The 19,995-nt window shown below is 36.0% G+C and overlaps 1 protein-coding gene across 2 annotated transcripts in view; it reads right to left on the bottom strand.

Annotated features, from left to right (window-relative positions):
- Window positions 1-19,995, bottom strand: part of IRAG2 (inositol 1,4,5-triphosphate receptor associated 2) — an 84,198-nt gene that overhangs the window by 53,004 nt on the left and 11,199 nt on the right. Inside the window, exon 2 of one of the 2 annotated variants that reach the window (XM_043968703.1) lies at window positions 19,452-19,614. The gene's annotated coding sequence lies outside the window, so the exon portion shown is untranslated. Of the gene's footprint in view, window positions 1-19,451; window positions 19,776-19,995 lie in introns of those variants that run through there. The other variant, XM_043968702.1, reaches the window with a different exon arrangement.

Consider the following 19,995-nt stretch of genomic DNA (forward strand, 5'->3'; position numbering starts at 1 on the left):
CGGACAGTTTTCCTTTTCTTTTTTAAAGGTATCTATAATACTAAAACAATAAATACTCATGAAGGCAACAACAGGTTAAGACAGACCTGAGAAAATGATAGAAGACTTGTCTAATACTCACCTTCACACACAGATCATCCATTGTGGTGGAAACAAGATGTGTAATTGTCTGGATACCAACTGAGATGACTGAGCACCTAGCAGTAGAAGTTAGAATTGAATACTTAAAAGCAAGAAACTGTAGGTTTTCCCCTTGTATTTTAACTGGGAATAAATGTATGTTTTTGGGAGCATCCTAAATTATAAAATAGCTTTCCTTCAGCTTCTCTAAATCCTGAAGGATGAAGTATTATGCAAAAGCATTCCCGAACCTGTCAACTAAAGCTGACAAACCACAGAGATGACAGGTGAAAATGAAAATAAAGAGTTTGCAATTCAAAACCTTGCTTCCTCACTCTTGGTTACTGAAGTGAGGCTTCTTTGGGGAAGACAATGGCCACCAATGTAATTAAATTTCTGAGCCTAAGAGAAGTCAGTCATTTAACCCAGACAAATGCTCAGACTCTAACAGGAAATGGATCAGAGAAGACTTCAAAAGCTAACATTGCCTTGCTAGGAATTGATAGCAGAAATAATTTCTTAAATTCACTTTTATCAAGTGAACTTGTAGGTTTGGAACAACAAGAAACATTTTAAATAGGCCAATTTGCTTTTGAAATTTTGAAATGCATGTTAATTTAAGAGAAAGAAAACTACTTCATTTCAATTCAACAAATCTTTTTGCAATACCTACTACATGCAAAATACTGTGCTAGTTGTAGAAAAAATGTGGGAATTGATTCCTGTTTTTTAAAAGATTAATTTGTTAGAAATTAGGCAACTCACATTGCTATAAAAAAAAAGTTGAGAAAAAATTGCTGACAGACCTTAAAACATTTAACTGCTGTTCAATAACATATATCTAACCCAACATCTACTGTCTTACTTGTGTCCTTTGTTGGGTGCTATGTCCAAAGTAGACTCATATTTCACTTCTCCATAGTCTGGTCTTTCACATGAAAAATGGACTCTGTTTGATATACACGAGGGATTTGCTTTGTTCAGCCTTGGTGTCTTTGTTAAGCTGTCTAGATGTAAGGCATCTGTATTTTAATAGGCATACATGAAAATAAATATTAATATCTGAAAATAACACTACAAATCCAATACCTTCTACTTTCAAATAAACTAACTACATTATTACTATAATACAAAAATAATTATGTCCAATAGCAGGCTATTCACTAGAGTTCTTAAGAAAGTCATGAGAATAGTCCTATGTGCCATATTTGAATACTGACTCTATCCCAGTTGTATGCACAGGAGCAGTAGGAAGGATGAGAGAAGTTATATTATTTAGATAGTAGCCAATCTTTTCTGAAGTCTTCAATTGTGTTTCCTACCTTGAAAAAGGCATACCCTTCACCCACCCAACCTGATTGACCACAGATCTGATTGACTATTCAGCCTGTTGGTTAGTATAAATAAGTACTACATAAATTGATACTTCTTAAACCAAAGCTTGCCCAGGAAAATTTAACAAAGTATTTTAAAAATACTGAATGCAGAAAAAATATGCAAGGTTAGTTTGCAATTCTCAGAAGCCAACTTAGTTGAATATAATCAATCTATCTATCTATCTATCTATCTATCTATCTATCTATCTATCTATCTATCTACCATCTGTCTATCATCTATCATCTATCGCTATATCTATGTCTATATCTATCTATATGTCTATGCCTATGTTTATGTCTATGTCTATAGAATATATCCCCAGAGACATCTTCAACTTCACCTCATAGAATAATAGGATAGCCCTTGAAAAAGATGCCTTAAATGCTCTTTGATGATCTTTTGCTCAGGTATCTGACTGGTTAAAAAAACAACCAATAAGCATTTTATTATCTACTACATTTTAGGCATTGTGCTAACCAATGGGAATACAAAAATAAAAGTGAAATCCCTGCTCTCAAAGAATTTACAACAGGAACATACAGTATATCATTATATATGACACACTGCAGACTCAAGGTAACCTTGAATGGGAAAGGACCAGCACCTGGGGAGGTGGGGGCAACTGAAGAGAAGGTGGAATTTGGGCTGAATTTTCAAGCAAAGCAGAGTGTTCAAGAGGGAGGATAAAGAGGGACAGGATTCAAGACATGGGAGGCAGCAGAATCAAAAAGCATGGTGACTGGAGGATTAGCTTTGTGTGTGAGGATGACCAAGTAAGGCAATATGGCTAGAACACAGAATGAGTAGAAGATAGGAATGTGAAAGAAGAGTGAAAAACTAGGAAGGGGTCAAGTTGTGAAGACCTTTAAACAAGGAAATGAGGGATTTATATTTAATTATTGGAGTGATTGGCAGCTATCGTAGCCTACTGGTAAAGAGATGGCACATTAAGACCCATGTTTTAGGAAAATCACTTTGGCAACGATGTGGAGATGGATTGGAATGGACAGAAACTTGAGGTAGGGAGGCCAACCATAATAGAGAAGCTACTGAAATAGAGAGAGGCTATGAGGACAATAAGAGAGGTGCTATGTGAATGTAGGGAAGGGGACAGAGGCAGCATCATGTAGTAGATGGAAGAACTAGGTTTAAATCTCTCCTCAGGTATTGAGTAGTCATATGACCATAGGAAAGTCACATAACCTCTATTTCCTCACTTATAAAATGAAAGACTTGGACTGGATGGCTTCTAAGATCACTCTTGCTCAAGGTCTCCTGCTTTTTAACTCCTATTTACTTATTTTCTGCACTATACAATCAACACTTCACATGATCATTAGATCTGTTTCTTGAGTTGTAAAATGAGGGGATTAAACTAGATAATCTTTAAGACTTAAATTTATGAACCTATGATCCCTACTTATTGTCTGTTAACTCTGAATGCGGGACACATCTTAAAATTCTTTTCCCCGTACAACCTGGTATTCTCTTATACAGTGTTTTGCATAATTATGCACATTATTCATGTGTCAGCCTTACTAGGTCAATTGAAGGGGTTAAATACTTAATAGTTCCTAGGTATTGGAGATATAGATGTGGAAAAATGAAAATCTCTATTCTCCAATTTAGATTTGATTGGGAGAGACAATATGGAGATGTGTGCGCGTGTGTGTGTATACAGAATACATTGTAGTTGGGGAGGAACAATACAAGCTGTTGGGTAGATCAGAAGGAAGGAAAGAAACAAGTATTTATTAAGCACCTACTATGTGCCAGGCACTGTGCTAAGCAATTTATATTATCTCATTCGATTGTCACAACAACCCTGAGAGGTAAGTGCTGTTATTATCCCAGTTTTACAGAGGAAACTGAGGCAAACAGGGTTAAGTGAGTTGCCTAGGGTCACACAGCTAGTAAGTGTGTGAGGCAGGGAAGGCTTAGTGTAGGAAGTGGTACTAAGCTGCGCCTTGAAGAAAGAGATACTTCTATGAGGCAGAGGTGAGGAGGGAACACTTTCAGACAAAGGGGCTGGCTAGTCCTTGAAGAGAGGATCTGTATTGTGCTTTGTTTTTTGTATAACTGACACCTAGCATCATGCCTTATACATACCAGATGCTTAATAAATGCTTGTTGAAATAAACTGAATAGTAAGGTTTAAATAAATATTTGTGGATTGATTGACTAAAAGGGATAATAATACATGCACTTTCCTCCTATTTTAAAAGGCGTACCTTCTGTCCTTGAAAATGTCTAATTAGGCAGACTGTCACAATAATTCATGCTTACCTAGCAGAGGTGTGTACCAGCTTGCAAGTTCCAAGTTCAAAGGTGTCTTATGTATTCCTGCTTCTTGAACATGAAATTTCTTGTGGCAGAATTGTCTCTAGTGGGGAAAAAGACCTCATTATCCTTTTCTTCTAAACTCTCTTGTCTGATGAGCTTTTCTATTAATTTTGTGGGCACTACCATATAGCCAGTTCCCCAGGCTCATGACTTTGTTGACATTCTCATCTTACTCTCACTCAACCCACATATCCAACCTGTTGCCAAATCTTGCGGCATCTTTGATCTCTACAATATCTGTCACATATACCATCAGATTATAGTTTCAGAGAGAGAGAGAGACAGAGACAGAGACAGAGACAGAGACAGAGAGAGACAGAGAGAGAAGGAGGGAGGGAGAGAAAGAAAGAGAAGAGTAAGAGCACGCACAAGAGAGCTAGCAGTGAGGGAGTTTAGAGATTATCAATATGAACCTCCATCCAAAGTCACACAACTACTTAAGTGTCTCAGAACAGATCTGAACCCTGGTCTTCTTGACTCTAAGCCAGAACCTATCTACCACCTCTCTCTCCATCTCTCTGTTTACTCACATGCCCACCACCCTAGTCCAATCCCTTACCACCTCTCACTTGGATGATTGCAATTGACCAGTCTACCTATTATAATCTATTATCCACACAGTGGCCAAAATAATTTTTCTAAAACTAAGGTCTGACTATATTGAAGGATCATAGATCTTTGAATACTATATTTTGTAGAGCAAAAAAGCTGGGGTTAAGACCAAGGGTAACTTACCCAGCAAAGTTAAGTATAATCTTGAATAAAAAAAAAAAGGACACATAATGACCTGACAGACTTTCAAGTATTTACAACAAAAAACAGCAAACCTTAAGGAAAAGTTCAATATGTAAGGGAAACATTAAAGACCAATTACAAGGGACTTAATAAGGTCAAATTGTTTACTTCTTATATGTTAAAATGTTATCAGGACTCTTATGACTGTCATCATTATTTTGGTAGTTTGAAAGAAAGGCTTGGGCTGAGCTTCATATGATGGGGTGAATAAAAAATAATTGTATGTAGGGAGAAATTATTTCATACAAATGAAGCATGAGAGGAAGAATTGATACAGAGGAAGCAAAGGGGAGGGAGAGGGCAGGTAATGCTGGAGCCTGACTCTCATTGGGAATGGGTTAAAGAGGGAATAACATATACATATACATATACATATACATATACATATACATATACATATACATATACATATACATATACATATACATACATATATATATATGAGTATGAAAGTCTTTTAAATTCAGAAAGGGGATAGGGTAAAGAGGATAAGGAAGGGACTCTTGGCGGTGGGGGGGGGGAGGGTGGGCAGGTTAAGGAATAGAAGGGCAAGGTAGCCGGTAGAAGTAAATTAGAGGAGTGAGGAAGGATAGGGTAAATAGGGTAAGAAGGATATTGAGGAAAAATGGGAAGGAGGGAAATATACAAGTAACTATAGCTAAAAATGTGAATGGGATGAATTTGCCCATAAAATGGAAAGAGATAGCACATTAAAAAATTGAATTCGACAATATGCTGCTTTCAGGAAACACAGTAAAAATGAGAGATATACACAAAAATATAATAAAGGGCTGGAGTATAATTTATCATGTAAAAAACAGGAATAGTAATCATGATCTCAGATAAAGTTAAAGCTAAAATAGATTTGATCAGAAGAGAAAAATAGGGAAACAACATTATGTCACCAATATTATTCAATATTGTTTTAGACCATTTAAAATAACTAGACACTATAAAATACCTGCAAGAATACCTGCCCAAAAAGACACAGGCAATACATGAACATAAATATAAAATACTATTTATACAAATAAAGTCAGATTTAAATAAATGAAGGAATATTTATTATTCAAGGGTAGGTAAAGCCAATTTGATAAAACATGACAATTTTGCCTGACTAATCTATTTATTCAATGCCATCCCAATTAACTTAATAAAAAATCTTACTGAGTTAGAAAAAATAATAAAGTTAATTTGGAAGAACAGAAGGTCAGGAATTTCAAGGAAACCAGGGGAAAAGATGTAGAGAAAGGAGATTCAGCAGCCTCAGACCTTAAATTATAAGGTGAGAGGATTGTTGAAGTGTAAAATGGATAATTTCTAATTACTTTAAATTAAAATTTTATTGTAGAAATAAAACACTGTAGCCAAGAATAGAATGCAGAAAACTGGGGAAAAACTTTCATAGACAATCTCTTAGATAGGCTGTGATTGTGTTGGAATACTGCTGTGGCATAGAAAATGATAAGCTGTTTGATTTAGAAAAAACATAGAAAGACTTGGACCTATGAAGGAGTACACTCTACACTTCCAGTGAAAGAGATAAGTGTAAATAGGCATTGTACGGTCATACATATGTGTGTATATGCATATATGTTTGTAGATATCTATCTATCTATCTATCTATCTATCTATCTATCTATCTATCTATCTATCTATCTATCTATCTATCTATATGCATATATATCTGTGTTTAGCTGTAGCCTTCTTTAGGGTGGGGTGGGGAGGGGGAGAGACAAAAAAGTAAAAAGTGCACAGCAAAGAACAACAGAAAACTAGAAGCTAGCAAAGAAAAGCTCGGTAGTTTTGAAAACAATGGGTAGCATTTATTATGTAGGTTTTCTTGAAATGGAAATTTATTGTTTTATATTGAATACTCTATATGTTCTGCCATGTACATGAAAATGTTTCTTTTCCTTTTCTTGTTTTGTATTTAAGTTTAAACATGAATAAAAAAACCTACCGACTTTTTTTTTTTTAGAATTATCTTTTAAAATCATCTTATTGTGTTGCAATGTGTAAAAGAATAAGAAAAATACTCATTACAGGATAAAAGTACAAATAAAACTTTTGGAGATATTTGTGGAAAAAATCTTTTTAAAATGTATGAAAGCTAATGAAATTAAATAAAAGAAATGAATACAAAAATAAAATTAAACTAAGGTATGACCATTTAATTCCCTATTCAATAAATTCCAGTAGCTCCCAATTACCTTTAGGATGATATACAATTTTCTCCTTTTGACATTTAAAGCTCTTCATAACTTAATACCTTCCTATCTTTCAGTCGTCTTACACATTAGTCTTGTCTATACACTCTATGGTCCATTAATACTGTCCTACTTGCTTTTCCTCATGCATAATGGTGTGAGGAAGCCTTTGTATAGTGTGTTTCATAGGTTTTGAATATTTTCTTCCCTGACCTCCACTTCTTGGAATCTTTAGTTTCCCTTAAGTCTCAGCTCACATGTTATTTTTTGTAAGAGCTCTGTCTTAGTCCCTCCAGGTACTGGTACCTTCACTCTCAAAATATCTTATATTCATTTTGCATATATTCTGTATATCTTTATATATGTGTATTTGTCTCTCTGTGGAATCTAAGTTCCTTGAAGTAAGGGACTGTTGATTCATTTTGTATTTCTAATGATTAGAACAGTATCTGGGAGGGGGGGGGCGGTAGGTGGCACAGTGGATAGAGCACTGGCCCTGGATTCAGGAGGACCTGAGTTCAAATCTGGCCTCATACACTTGACACTTACTAGCTGTGTGACCCTGTGCAAGTCACTTAACCCCAATTGCCTCACTAAAAAAAAAAACAAAAACAAAAAAAACAACAGTATCTGGCACATGGTAGACACTGAAATGCTTGTTAATTTAGCTGTCTTTCAGTTATACAATCAAGTCTTTCATGTTTTAGTTCTAGAAGCAGAAGGAATTTCAGATCCTTTACTCCAACATTTTGCACCTTCTTCAACAAATAATTTTTTTTTTTTTGGTGAGGCAGTTGGGGTTAAGTGACTTGTCCAGGGTCACACAGCTAGTAAGTGTTTAGTGTCTGAGGCCAGATTTGAACTCAGGTCCTCCTGACTCCAGGGCCGGTGCTCTATCCACTGCGCTACCTAGCTGCCACAACAAATAATTCTTAATCAGCTTTTTATAAATGCAATAAAGTTCTGTCTAAATAGTTTTTAATCATGAAATTAAAGTTTTGTTTTTTTCTAAACTTTAAAAAATTATAATTTAACTTAGGATATAATAAAAGACAGTACAGCATAATGGGAAGAACACTAAACTTGGAACCAAGATACCTGGGTTTGAATCCTATTTCTTATACTTACTAGTAGTGTATGGGCCTCAGTTGTTTCAACAATAAAATGGTGATAATAATCTCTGTACTATGTACCAGGGCTGTTGTAAGGGGAAACATTTTGAACACCAGAGTGCTATTTTATTATAATCACTCATTTCTTGGAAGTATTATTCAATATTGATGTAATACCATGATACTAAGACTTCTAAGAATTTAACCAAAACTCATAGGTCCTTTATACTTTGGATCTCTTTACAACCATGCTTGAATAAGAGATTTATCACTTTTCTTTATCACATCATATTTTCAATTAAACAGGAGTGTGATTTAGACCCCAAGACTGTCAAGCAAGGACTGGATCTTTAGGTTTTGCACGGTATCTAGTTTATAGGTGGCACCAGTGACAATAAGCTTAACTTTTACTTACTGCTTGTTCTTTTAGTGGTTCTTGAATTAAATCTGGGGTGGCTAAGGAGTCATGATGTAAAAAATTTCTATCTAAACAGGTCTGTGTTAAAAGAAACAGTGAGTAGAAAAAAATCAGAATGGTGAAGGGGAAGTGTTTTATTTAGAAAACAAATTAAAAGTAAAAATTAGAACTAAAGTGTGATGTGAAGATCACCAAGATGACTCAAGTTTATTATAGCTTCCACTGTTGATGAGAATTAATACTGCAAAGTGGAATGCTCCATTATTGCTCTCCCATTGCTAGATCCAATTTTGAGCCCAATATGGCAATATGGGGCACCAAGAATCTGAGATAGCTTTACCAATGAGGTCTTCATAAGAAAGGTTACTAAACTCACTGGATATGCAATCTGGTATTATGGATCAGTGTGGGTTCACAAAAATGTTAAAGCTGAAAGATTAAATCCTCAGTTTCAGAGATGACACATGCTTACCATAGCAGTGCATACAATTTGGTTATTACTTTTAAAGTTAATTAAATCATATTTTGAACTAGAGGTTTCTTTCTGTATTTCAACCTATTTGTATCACGGTGATACTCATAAGAGGGAGATTATCCCACTTTTTGATGTATATATTATACTAGAGGAAGACTGGAAGTTTCATAACACTGGATGGATTATCTGGGCATAATTGATAGGAGAATCTGGATGAGAATCAAAGAATGAGGATTCTGTGGGTCAGATATGAGTGAGTTAGAATATGAACTAGTGAAGAGAATACCATATCAATGGGATCATGGATATTTTGGATTTCTGAAGTACAAGTTGTTCACAACAAATCAAGGAACACCTATTAAGCACCTAGAGTGCCAGGTCTGAAGTCAGGATGACTCATCTTCCTGTGTCAGATACTTCCTAGCTGTGTGACCCTGGCCAAGTCTCTTACCTATAATGAGCTGAAAAAGAAAATGCCAAACCACTCTAGTATCTTTGCCAAGAAAACCCCAAATGGAGTCACAAAGACTCAGACATGACTGAAAAACAATTGAACAACATAAAAATCTACCAATCACTGTGTTAAGTGCTGGGCATCAGGAAGAAAGGCAAAAGAGAGTCTGCTCAGCAATTAGGTGGTGCAGTGGATAAAGCACTGGCCCTGGATTCAGGAGGGCTTGAGTTCAAACCCAGTCATAGATACTTGACACTTACTGGCTGTGTAACTTTGGCAAGTCAGTTAACCCTCATTGCCCCACAAAAAAGAGTGCTTTCAAGGAGCTCATAGTCTAATGGGGGAGATAACATGCAAACAACTGTGTGTATACAAAATGTATACAGGGTAAATTGGAGATCACCAATGAAGGGGAAGCACTAGCATTAACTCAGGTTCAAACTAATTAAGATCATTATTACTAAATTTCAGCAACCTATTTTATCATCCTGTCTTTTTTTTTAAACATTATGTCCCAGACACCAATACATGAAAATCTATTACTCTTACTTCATAGTGCCAGAGTTCTTTCTTAGCTTATTAACAACACAGGGAGGGGAATGCTTCTTTTGTTACCTTACTGCACCATGGTCTCACATAGCATGGTAGAAAAACAAAAATAAAGCATAGAATGGACAAACAAAAAGATGAAACCTCCAGTTTGGTCTCTGGAAGGATAAGCTGGGAGGATTTTGAATGTTAATTCAGGAGAAAAGTTAACTACTGACAATCAAAATTTTTTCAGAAGTTCTCAAAATTAAACCACTAACTATATAAGTAGAAATAGCTGTATAAGAGCACAACACCCAGAAGAATGGAGGTTTTTAAGACTTCTGTATTTTCATATTTCCCTTTAGGAGTTAGAATAAATTTTTCTACCACTGAGTTATTTTTTGTCACTTAATATACCAGATTTTCAATTCTTCAAAAGTCCAATGAAACATATTGTTAGTAATAGCCCAAACTATTACTATTCCAGAATGCTTTAATATTTATCTAGTAGTAAAACTACTGGCATTTATATTTGGTCTTTAAACTGGAATCTATTAACGTTGGTATTTTAAAAACTTTATGAGAGCCAGATATTTTCCCTTGGTGAAAAGACATCACATTCATATGTTCCCACCACCAACAAAAGAGCTTGTACCTGATAAGGTATTCCACGGAGTTGCCCTTTGAATAACTTCCCACTCTGTGAGTCAACAGTTGCTATAAAGAGATATTTACAATCATCTCAGTATATCATTTATCTTGTGCCCAATCATTTCACAATGTCATTGATCCACTTAAATTTTTAGATAATAAAGGAAAAGAAAACAGAAACCAGACAGTATAGTAGATCACTACTTTGGAGAAGACCATTCCAAATATGACAGTGATTTAAAAAAAGGTTAAAAAACAGGCATAGGAGAAGAGAATATTTGGGACTTGCACTTACTCTATCATCCTCAGAATTGTAAAATTAACACCTTCATCTTTTTTTTTAACCAGACCTATAATGTCATTGATAAAGGAAATACTTAGCGAAGGCAATTTCTCTACTAGTACAAGCTGGCAATTGAGAGCATTAGAGAAATGCCTGAGAGGACAATGAGGGTTACATATGTGGTCAAAGCAAGAATTAAACCCAGATCTTCCTGACTCTGAGGCCAGAACTCTACTACAGCACTTTGTCTCTTTCTACTTGCCCTGCTTGGTGTGAATGAACTGTTTAATTTAATTTTAATATTTTATTTTTTCCAATTACATGCAAAAATAATTTTTAAAATTCATTAAAAATTTTTTTGTATTCCAAAATGATTTCTCTCCTTCCTATTTCTTTGAGAAGGCAAGCAATTTGATATAGATTATACATGTGCAATTCTGTAAGACATATTTCTATATTAGTCATGTTGTAAAAGAAAACACAGAGCACCCCCGCCGCCCCCCAGCCAAGAAAAATAAAGTTAAAATGATGCTTCAATCTGTCTGGAGCTGGATAGCATTTTTCACCTTAAGTCCTTTGGAATTGTCTTGGATCATTGTCTCACCAAGAAGAGCTCAGTCATTCATAGTTCTTTATCATACTATGTTGCTGTTACTGCGTACAGTGTACTCCTGGTTCTGCTCACTTCACTTGACACCACTTTACATTCATATAAGAGTTAGTGGACTGTATTTTAGAATAATGTTTTCTAAAGCTAATTCAGTATTTGAGGTATATAATAGCTTCTCACTCATAAAGTGGTCACTTATTCAGCAACCCCAACAAGAGGTAGGTAGTATATTACTATTCTCATTTTACAGATGAGGAAACTAAGAGGCTCCAAGAGCTTCACTTATTATTATTATCATCATTATCATTATCATTATTATTTTTGCAGGGCAATGAGGGTTAAGTGACTTGCCCAGGGTCACACAGCTAGTAAGTGTCAAGTGTCTGAGGCCAGATTTGAACTCAGGACCTCCTGAATTCAGGGCTGGTGCTTTATCCTCTGAGCCACCTAGCTGCCCCCGAGCTTCGCATATTATTTAGAGCTTGAAGGGACTTCAGAGGTTTTTGAGTTTAAGCCTCTTAATTTTATGGGGAAAAAAACAGTCAGAGAGGCGAAATGTTTTTCCCTAGGTCAAAAAGGTAGTGAATACCAGTGGTTTACTCATTATTACACAGCTATTTTTCTTAGGTGGAATTTGAACTCATGTGTCCTGACTCCAGTGTTCTCTGAGAGCAAAAGAATAAAGGAAACCAAAACAATATCACAAAATTCGTACCAAAAAGTACAAGCACTTTATTCAGAGAATAGTCTTTCCAGTTCTATCTCTGACTACTTTTATTTAACACATAATTCCAACAAAGTTAGTAATTTGGTTACTGACCTCATAGCAGATTAAAAACAAATAAAATTAGAAGGGAGGGCAGGTAGGAGATGGATAGGTGTAAGGAGTGTTGTTAGAATCAGGCAGAATGACAACAGCTAAGAGGGACAGATGGTACTATAACAAATGAAAGAAGAGACAAAAACAATTTTTAAAAATGGAACTCATTAAGCACAGAAATCTGGGAACAGTCCTATACATCAGCAGCTCTGGAGGACATATTACTGAATTTCAGCATGGTATGGAAATCCTAAATTACTAAGAAGTCAAAGTACATGCAGATGAGTATGCAATATAATTTAGAAAGATCTTTGTTAAAAGTTATATAAATAGGGCAGCTAGGTGGCACAGTGGATAGAGCACCGGCCCTGGAGTCAGGAAGACCTGAGTTCAAATCCAGATTCAGACATATAATACTAGCTGTGTGACTCTGGGCAAGTCACTTAACCCCAATTGCCTCACCAAACCAAACCAAAACCAAACCAAACAAAAAAAAGTTATATAAATAAAGATAGTTTGACACAAAGGAGAAAACATCGGTTTCTGGAAAATTCACATACACTGAGTGCCTCATTTTCCAATGATAATAGACAAATAAGGTATTATTATATTATAGAGAAAAAACTTTTTTTTGGGGGGTGGGGCAATGATGGTTAAGTGACTTGCCCAGGGTCACACAGCTAGTAAGTGTCAAATGTCTGAGGCTCGATTTGAAAGAGAAAAACTTTTAAAAAGATATATCTTTAGTTGCCAACTTGAAATCTAGAGTCCTGCCAGAAAGAGATGATAGATGTAAAATCCAGAATGAAACATACAAATTTGGACATGTCCAATGTAAGAATTTGTTTTAAATTTTTCAAATGGGGGAGGCCAATGGAAGAGATAATTTAAAAATTAAGAAAAGGAAAGCTATATAAAGCACTATATGTGAAGTAGCAAAATGAGATCAAATGAGAAAATGTATGTGAAACCTTTTTATTTTTTTAAAGTTTTATTGACGTGTTTGGTTTTTAGTTAAACATTTACGAATTATTTCCACTTCATAAAAGATATCTTATAACAAAGTAAAAAGTAAAACTTGCAATATAGTGACCCCATCTGTAAGTACATACAATATTTTACATCTGTAACATTATCCCTCATATCTTCATTTGAAAAAATAATATAAATTATATTCTTTCTCCCACTCTCCACCTCATTGAAAAGAAAAAAAGAAAAACAAATTTCTTGTAAGAAAATAATATATAGTCACAAAGAACAAATTACCTCATAGGTTATATACAAAAATATTTATGTCTCACTCTACACCCTAAATCCATCATTTCTCTGTAATTGATAGCATATTTCATCATCAGCCTTCTGAAGTCATGAATGGTCATTGCATTGATCATAGTTCTTATAGCTTTCAAAGTTTGTTTTTATAGTCTTGTTGTTATTGCAAAATTTCCTCCCCGCCCCCCCCCCCAGTTCTGCTTATTTCATTCTTCATTAGCTTATGTAAAACACTTTTTTTAAAAATTTTTTTTTTTAGTGAGGCAATTGGGGTTAAGCGACTTACCCAGGGTCGCACAGCTAGTAAGTGTTAAGTGTCTGAGGCTGGCTTTGAACTCAGGTACTCCTGACTCCAGGGCCAGTGCTCTATCCACTGCGCCACCTAGCTGCCCCTGTAAAACACTTTTTAAAAAGTGCATTCGAATGGATAAAAAATGCATGAATAAATCTAATGATAGAGACTTGGAAGGAATAAAAATGTGTTATATTTTATGAATAGAAATTCACGATATTTAAATGTAAATAGTTGTGAAACAATTTTGAGTTTAATGTTATTTAAAATAAATCACTTTTTTTTTTTTTTAAAGTACTCCAGTAAGGGGCAGCTAGATGGCGCAGTGGATAAAGCACCGGTCCTGGAGTCAGGAGTACCTGAGTTCAAATCCGACCTCAGACACTTAACACTCACTAGCTGTGTGACCCTGGGCAAGTCACTTAACCCCAATTGCCTCACTAAAAACAAACAAACAAACAAACAAAAAAAAGTACTCCAGTAAAAACCAATCTTTCTTTCTTAATTTAGGTAATGAGGCCCCTTTTCCTTTGTCCTCTAGTGAATTCTATATCATGTTATAATAGAAGTTAACAGATTCCCTCTTTCTCTTCTTCCCTCTTACCAAATCTTTTCATTGATTGCATAGTTGGAACAGGCTGCATATGTTAAACTACATGCTCTTTCTGCAGAGAGCTTTCTGTAGAGCTATTTCTGTAGAGTCCTTTTCATCCATGAGGACACTATAAGTCATGAGGGAAAGGACTACTTTACCTTCCTCCCCACTTTTAGTCCTGGTGACCCTGAAAAATGGGCTTGGGGTTCTGTTCTTGTCTGTTTTACTTGTCTTTTTCCATTCTAGGCACAGGTGGTAGAATCCCAGAACCTCGACTAGAGCAATGATGACCTTGAAGAAAGGATCCCAGGTCAAATGTTGGATGCCCTAAGAAACCAGGGTGCCTGGCACTTGAGCCCAAGAAGAGCTTTGGACTTGGACCTTGGTAGGAATATGCTATATAGTAGCTGAATTAAACAGTGAAACTAATGCCTCTCCCTCAGAAAATGAGGTGGGACAGGGTGTGTGTATGTTTGGAGGTGGGGGAGGGAGAATATGCTCTCTTAAGTATTGGTGGGAGTATTATTATATTTGTTCTAGCTATGCTTTGGAAGTAAATATTCCATTATAAAAGCTAACCTGACTGTTAAGTGGTTAAATGGAACTGCAGTAAAGGGGACCACTCCAAATGAGGAAACTCTGTTCATGGAGGTTGGAGACATTAGCAGAGAGCCTAGATGTTCCCAAACTCCACTGGGGTACTGGGGAACACTGGGATGGGCTGAGATGTAACATGTGGGCCTTTAAGGAAACAGGGGCCAGGATAACATACATTACAATCAAATGTCATAAGAATGATACAAATGTGGGTTCAGGGAAGGAGAGATGACACTCATTTGGGGGAATTAGGCAATAACTTCATGAAGGAAGTATTTGAGATGGCCCTTAAAATATAGGGTTTTTTCCAATTTTGGCTATTATAAAATAACAACAACAATACTTATTATTATTATTATAAACATTCAGCCTTTTGGATATATGATGAGCTCTTTTGAATGATTAGTGATCATATTAATAGGTTGTATAATAATCCCGGGCTTAATCTATATGACTCTATAAAGAATTCTTTTTTTCTTTTCAATTTTTTTTTTTGGTGAGGCAATTGGGGTTAAGTGACTTGCCCAGGGTCACACAGCTAGTAAGTGTCTGAGGCTGGATTTGAATTCAGGTCCTCCTGACTCCAGAGTCAGTACTCTACCCACTGCACCACCTAGCTGCCACTATAAAGAATTCTTCAAATTAGTTTCTGCATTAGACTTCATACACTTTAGTGCCAAATACCTTTGCTGCATAGAGGTCATGAGTAGGCTACAATATATTACCAAAGAAGAACTGTGCAGGAATAGTATAAAGAATATCAGAGAGATATGTGATTAGAAACAGAGCTGGGCTGATACACACGGTCGGCTTGTGTGCTGCCCAGTGTACAATGTCAAGAGATCTAGAAAAAGGCCTTCAGTTTCTTGGGTGCCCAACCCCAGGGAAGATTTACAAGAGAACATGGATAAGAGAAGGCATGTATGGGGGTTACAATCATCACTTTCAGAGAGTATACTTACATTGATGAGACCACAGATCTATTAAGTATGGACTTAATAATTGCCCATAAATTGAATCAAATAACCACATAAATTAAGGGATAAAATCTTACCCAACCATTCTAAATTTTATTAAAGAGAAAACTACTAACAACAATAAAAAAAGATAGGAAATAAGATGGGTAGGATTTTGACAGGCAGGAATAGGGGAGAGCACATTCCAGGATAAAAGAAAAACACAAATAGGCAGGAAATTATAGCACGTGTTCAATGAATGAAGGAATTTCATCTTGCAACTCTGGGCATTTTTACAGTCTGGCCCCCATGCCTGGAATCCACTCCCTCCTCACCTCTGCCTCCAGGTTTCTTTGGCTTCCTTCTAGTTCCTGCTAAATTCCTACCTTTCGCAGGAAGCCTTTTCTGATCTATCTTAATTTGAGGGCCTTCCTTCTGTTGATTATTTTTAATTTATCCCATATGTAGCTTATTTGTACACCATTGTTTTGATGTCTCCCCCACTGGACTTTAAGCTCCTTGAGGGTAGGGACTTTTGCTTTTTGGTCCTTTGTTTTTCTTTGTATCTCCAGTGCTTAGCACAGTGAAATGGAATATTAGTGTGTTGTAAGAAATCATGAAAGGGATGATTTCAGAGAAACCTGAAAAGATGTGCATGAAATGATGCACAGCTAGAAGAAAAATTCTAATAATAATAACAACAATAACGACATTACAAAGATAAACTTAGAAGAACTGTGACCGGGGCAATGATCAGCCATAACTTTAGAGGACTGTTGATAAATCATGCTATTTACCCACTGACAGAGAAGTCACAGACTCAGATGCAGAATGAGTCATGAAGTTCTGGGCATGGCCGGGGCTAGAATTTATTTTATTTGACTAAGCATATTTCTTATAAAGGTTTTTGTTTTTATACGTATGTATGTATATATGTATGTGTGTATATATGTAAGTGTGTATGTTTGTATGCATGTTTGGCGTCATAGTTGGAGGGAGAGAAAAAGAAAAGCTTACTAATTAAAAAAAAAAAGTAAAAAAAAATTCCATGACCTAGCCTGATTCCCTCAAAAAAAGAGATATGAAAATGTGCTTCTCTCCCTTCCTTGCAAAATACAGTGATAAAATTTTATATAAATAAAAAAATGATTCCAAGGATCTGAATCTAGCTGATTAAGTATGGTGGTACCCACAACAAAAATGGAGAAGTTTAGAGGCGTAAATGGGCTTTGGGGAATCTTTATTGGGGACCCATTATGAGCTTTATTAAAGTCATACTGAGATCCATTTTTGAAATGTTATAGTGTAAAAGAAGCTATTTAGACAAATGTTATAAAAGGCAGGATTCAGCCTTTTGGAGACAAGGTACACCACTGGTAAAAGTAAAGTTAATTATGGGTGGCAAGTTGCATCATATCATGAGATTGTAGGTTATGAGCCAGAAGGGACCTTAGAGATTATCTAGGCCAAATTTGTCATTTTACCAATGAGAACTGAGTCTCAGAGAAGTGACATGACTTGTCCAACAGACAAGTAAGTGGCAGAACCAATATTTGAATTCAGATTTTCTGATTCTAAGTCTAGCGCTTTTTTCTACTGTATCATACTACCTCTCTGATATGGAATTAAATTCAACAAACATTTATTAAGTATCTATAAGACACTTTAGTAGAAAAAAGCAAAAAAGGAAGGAAGGAAGGAAGCAAACATCTATTAAATGTTTACTGTGTGACAATACTTGCTATACATTATACTGGGGGTAAGTATTGGAAACACATGCAAGTGTCACTGTTTCCAAACTAATTTCTCTTCGAACTAGAAGTATCTTTGGTCAATCTTCTAAATCCACTTTGAATATCTTACTCATTCAGCTCTTTGAAGGTTAATGAAGAATCTCCAGGGAAGAAATAGAGATGAATACATATACCAAGAAGATATTTGAGAGACAGGCCCACTTAAGAGATAAGATACTTAGATAGATTCTAAGACCTCATCATCGTGGGTATTGCTTTCCTTCAGAGCAGAGCAAAACACCTTCATGTCTAAAATATATGAAAGAAAATTATGGAAAGTGATAGGAACTCACAATTTTCCACTAAATTTTATGCATATTAAGCTGATTATTGATTAATAACTTTTTATTCATGAACATCTTGTGCTACTAAATAGTCTAAAAGATCACATTTAGAAGTTTGTTTTTGTTTTTGTTTTGCGGGGCAATGAGGGTTAAGTGACTTGCCCAAGGTCACACAGCTAGTGTCAAGTGTCTGAGGTCGGCTTTGAACTCAGGGCCTCCTGAATCCAGAGCCAGTGCTTTCTCCACTGTGTCACCTAGCTGCCCCAATCACATTTAGAAGTGAGTTAGCTCACCATATAGGGGCAATCTATAAATGTTTGTACATCAATAAAACTTTTAAAAATGGTAATTAAGCAGCAGTTGCATAAGCTATTTTTGGGATGCCTATAATATAGCTTTGCCATGTTTAGGCAATTTCAAATAATGTGTAATCTTCCTCCAACCATTTAATTTTACAAGGGGAAAAAGACTGAGTGTTTTGTGGCAAAATTGTATGGGGCAGCTAGGTGGCACAGTGGATAAAGCACCAGCCCTGGATTCAGGAGGACCTGAGTTCAAATCTGGCCTCAGGCACTTGACACTTACTAGCTGTGTGACTCTGGGCAAGTCACTTAACCCTCATTGTTCCACAAAAGAAAAGAAAAGAAAAAAACAAAACAAAACCATGTTATCTGACAGCTTCATACAAAATGAACTCTACAGCTCGATTTAAGGAAATCTGGCAAGTTTTGTGTGGGTTTTTTTTTTAGTTGTCAACACTGATATTTTAGAGCACAGGGTAATGCAAGTATACCCTTTACCCTCTACCCAACCTTTAACTTCCACTCATTTTAGTTGAAATCCTTCAATTTAAAAATAGTGAAGTGTCTCTTATACAATTGGCTATAAAATTTTGTTAGCAAAGAGAAACACCCATAAATGTAAGAGAAATTTGAAAAACATCTTTGTTTTATCAAACTTTTAAGCAAGAATGCTTTATTGAGGTCGTTAGACTATTTTCTTTTCACATACATTCAATGAATACTCAGAGTACCAGCTATTACAGAGAGATTTTCAATAATTTCATAACATTATTTCTTCTCATCTCATGGGGTATGTGTCAATGTACAGAAGTCTTCTATTCTCTGGGTCCTAAGTGACTTATGATGTGACCAACATAGCATATCCAGACTTGATTTTTAGGGAGTTATTTCCTCTGTTTGGTCTTAGAGAAATGTTATTCTTAAGAATTAGAGCTACTGAAAGATCCAGTCCCTAATGAAAGTGCAAAAGAGCAAGTTATGTTGTCTAGGTGACACAGATTAAACAGCCCTTAGGACAGCCCATAAAAGCCTAGACCACAGGGTCAACTGTTGTCACCAGTCCAGATATTAATAGCGGTTGTGAACTAAAAAGCAAGTTTTTTACCCACTGCCTAACTTTATGCTATATTTAAGGATAAAAAAAGATTAAGTTGTACTTACATTTCACTTTTCTTGTCTTCTGTCCAGGTATCTGGCAAGCATTTGATAAAGTAATATTTAATGCTTGGAAATCCTGCTCTTCAGAAACAGCTTCCTCCAACTTGTGCTGCAAAGACTCGGCTTTTTCCCTGGCGGCATGGAGGGCCTGTTCTTGATCCTTAGCCTGGACATGCAATGGGAACGCTGAATTTTAACAGAGCAGCAAACTTTGAAAATAATTGACTGCCAATCTGACCTCTCTCCTGTACACAAAAACTCAAAATTCGCTTTCCTTCTCAGGGGGGTGATAAGCTCCTGCTGAACTTCTGCAATTCTGTATTTGCATGGGTTTGGTATGCTTGAGCTATTTCTGCAACGGTAGAAGTCTCTATGTGCCAAGTTGCCTCTTTCATCAGCAGGCTAAGCTGTTGACACCACCTCTTTTACAACTCCCCCTTTTACTTCCTCTGCTTAGAGCAAGAGAACTAGGGTTTGAACTGAGCAGTTCCCCTTTGGGTTTCTTTTTTTCTCTTCCTCCATTTTTGCCTCATCACACCAAGGAGAG

This window comes from Dromiciops gliroides, chromosome 5 (assembly GCF_019393635.1).
Source record: "Dromiciops gliroides isolate mDroGli1 chromosome 5, mDroGli1.pri, whole genome shotgun sequence".
NCBI lineage: Eukaryota > Metazoa > Chordata > Mammalia > Microbiotheria > Microbiotheriidae > Dromiciops > Dromiciops gliroides.